Here is a 3,650-nt window from a genome sequence, read left to right as displayed (position 1 = left end):
TCAGTTGTGGGAAGGACTGTAATGCCAGTGTGATATTAGACAACTACACAGGGTACTGCAGGGCTGTGAAAACTCCGGATCTGTGAAATTCTGCGGATTTCATCATGGAGAGGAGGGGGAGTGTTAGTGTTTTTGTCTGTAATCGTGATCATCATTGAGTTTTTAAAATGTCTATCGCAAACATCGTACAAGTTTTACAAGACCGCGGCGGTCTGCGGACACTGATCTGTGTGTTACAGATACAAATCAGTGTCCTTGGATCCGCGGAGTTTCGAGGAGAAAAAAGCCTGGCTGTTGCGACAGTTGTCATAAAGCGGGACTGGTTGGTTGCTACGGTGACGCTGTGTGTCTCCTGCACAAAACTTAAGCTAAATGTAGCTTGTGGACATCGCAAACCTTTAGAGCGCTAAAGTTTTTAAAAGAAGACTTGTGCAGCATGTCTCTGCCACGGAACGACGTCGTGGCAGAGACTTCTACATTTTTTTTTACTAATAGCCCGATTTCATAGCCTTAAGAGTGTACATATCATGAATGCTTGGTCTTGTTGGATTTGTGAGAATCTACTGAATCTACTGATACCTTGTTTCCCATGTAACAATAAGAAATATACTCAAAACCTGGATTAATCTTTTTAGTCACATAGCACTACTATTATTCTGAAAACTACTGTGTGTGTGTGTGTGTGTGTATACACACACATATTCTATTTCTACCTCATTTCTTATGTCTTGTACTATTACAAGTATTATTATTATTGCTTATCTTGCACACACTGTTTGGTGAACATTTTCCTCAACTTGAACCCACCTTGTGTGTTTTCTCAAGAGCTGACGTAACATGTGAAATTGTCCTCTGAGATCAATAAAGTTTATCTTATTTTATATTTTACCATGATTTTTGACTATTCTCCATCTTTAGCTGTGGTTTTGGAAATGCTTTAACAGTCTTTTCAGTCTTCATGATTTTCATGTAGTTTAATTGTTCTGGGTTAATACATATTTGGTTTAAAATTAAAATGAAATCCACATCATAATCTGTTATTTCAACATAATCATTGAATACTTGGTCATTTAAATATGCACTAATTTTGAGACTTTTTGTTCCAGGAGATGCAGAAAATGTAAGATAATAAGAATTTGGTTTCTGGGACCCCGGCTCCTGGGGGCCTATGCCCCCCAGACCCCTGCAAATTTTCCTCTGATTTTACAATTTTCATTTCACAGCCCTGGTACTGCCCCAGTGTTCACATTTTTAGGAAAGAATGTGGTTGCATTAAGAGAGGAGAGGGATATGAAAAAAATGTGGTGCATATGAATGAAATGCTGAAAATTCCAGACATGGAGGAATGTTTGGACAAAAATATTGAGGACCATTGTGTCAAAATCAAGGTTTTGGTTGATTGATATGGAATTGCCTATAGTGCTTTTCTTAACATAGTTGCCTTACAGTCCTTGTTGAGAGGTGTTAGCACATATGAAGTAAGTGACCATTATATTTGTTCCTTGCAGGAGGCTTGAAGAGAAACTCCTTGACAAGCGACATCACCCGTAAAGATGTTGAGAAGGCCGTGTCTAAGTGGCTCATAGGTGCTCGGGATCGGGGGGGGGGGGGGGGGGGGGGTAATAGACAGGCCCGACAGGCAACCCCTCAATGAAGACTTCAGGCTTCAGCCTCACTTGAGGTGGACAGTAACCAGTTCTGTCTGTGACACTTTGTGTTGACCTTGTAGAGACATTACAGGACATTCATGTCTCTCATGTTCTCAGCCTTTGAAAATGAGCAATACCTCATATGGACCGCAGTTTGCACAGAGGGAGTAAAGAGCAAGATTGGAAGATTCAAGTAGGATAAACAGAACGTATACAGTGGCTTGCAAAAGTATTCACACCCTTTGGTATTTCACAAATTTTAATTTGTTTATGGCATTTCAAATACAAAATGTAAATTAGGCTTAAATTATCCTCCTTAGACTCAAACTGAAAGTAAATCTCTACAACTTGACATAAATTAATTAAAAATATAAAAGCCAAGATGATAGGTTGCATAAGTAATCAGCCCCTTCGGTCTAATACGTACCTGTAAATCATTTTAATTGCCAGTTTTTTCAGACAAGTCGGGAGAGATACATGAACTTTAGCAAGCCACTGTATGTGTTCTGTTTTTCCTACTTGAATCGTCCAATTTTGCTCTTTATTCCCACGCAAAAAAAAACAATTTTTGTTGCACTTCAAATCTTTCTTCTGAAAAATGAACATGTTCAAATGTTACTGTCCCTGTTGGTTGTTTGTTATTATTAGTGTATGCAGACGAAATGTTTTCAAAAGTATTTGGTTTTTTTTTCATCTGTCTGTGAACAAGATTACAAGAACATAACTGGCCATAACTTTGGAACTGTGATCATAGGGCCTTCCAACTTGGCCCATATTGCTCCTCATAGGTGTTTCATGTGTGACAAGTATTGTGGGAGATTTAAGTGCATTATCAAATGAGACTAAAAATTAAACCTTTTCAAATTCCACTGCTTGGCGATGCCTTGGCTTAATCAGAATCTTAATCAGAATACCAATATTGACTGCTAAGTTAAGTCCATTTGTTATAATGTAATTGATGTTTCCATCTCAATATAACATTAATTTGTAATTTAAGTGGAAACTCTAAATGACCTTGACCTTGTATTTGTAAATGAGCTTGTAGCAAACACCCCATAATGTGTGTTTAACAAAAGGTCAATATAATTTTGTACTGCACCAGTATGACATTGAAAAATGTGACTACTCTGTTGGCAGAGGTTGTTGCATTCTGAGCACAGCCCTAGCTTGTCTAAAGAACTGTATGTGACAAAAATGGATTTGTTAAGCCCATAATTATAATAGTTACCCCTATGGGTGCAATTGGGGGCCCATAATCAGCCTGCATGGGGCCCACACTGGGTGGGCTCCAGATGGGAGAAACCTGGGTTGCACATGCGGGTATTAGGTAGGGCCCATGGGAGGCCCATAATCAGCCTGCATGGGGCCCACCTAACGTGTGCTCCAGATGGGAGAAACCTGGGTTGCCCACGTGGGTTTTAGTTAGGGCCCATGTGAAGCCACTATGAAAGCCCCGGACAAAACTGACTGGGTCCCAGATGGGGCCCACTCACCAGCCCTTATGTAACCCATAAGGGCCCGCATGTGTGTTGACAGGGTTTCGGTTGCACGGGTTCATTGTAGAGTTGTTTTCTTATGTTTTTTGTTAATGTTGAATTGTATGCTGAATAAATTCATTCATTCATTCAATCTGGCTGACGCACAGAACTGACGCATAGGCAGTGAAGGCAGGGCGGACCGATTTTTAGGGGGTACCGTTCGGTCTGTGACACCTGGTACGGGGTTGTGGGTGGTCATGAGCCCTTCCCAAGCGTCTCCAAACCAACTACTAATCAGGACATCAGCGCGCGCACACACACACGTTCTTGACTCTGCTAAATTATTTGTAGTTCACCCTAACCACCAGTAGATGGTGGTAAAATATTTCAAAAGGTCACCTTTCAGTTCTGGTTGTGAGTTATCTGCTGAAATGTAAATATGGCAAAACCAGTCGATTTTACGGATTGTTTCTATAACATATCAGTATTCTCCCAAGTAGATCGTTTAAAATAATGTTCGAAG

This window comes from Thalassophryne amazonica, chromosome 6 (assembly GCF_902500255.1).
Source record: "Thalassophryne amazonica chromosome 6, fThaAma1.1, whole genome shotgun sequence".
Lineage (NCBI taxonomy): Eukaryota > Metazoa > Chordata > Actinopteri > Batrachoidiformes > Batrachoididae > Thalassophryne > Thalassophryne amazonica.
This window is presented reverse-complemented; position numbering follows the sequence as displayed.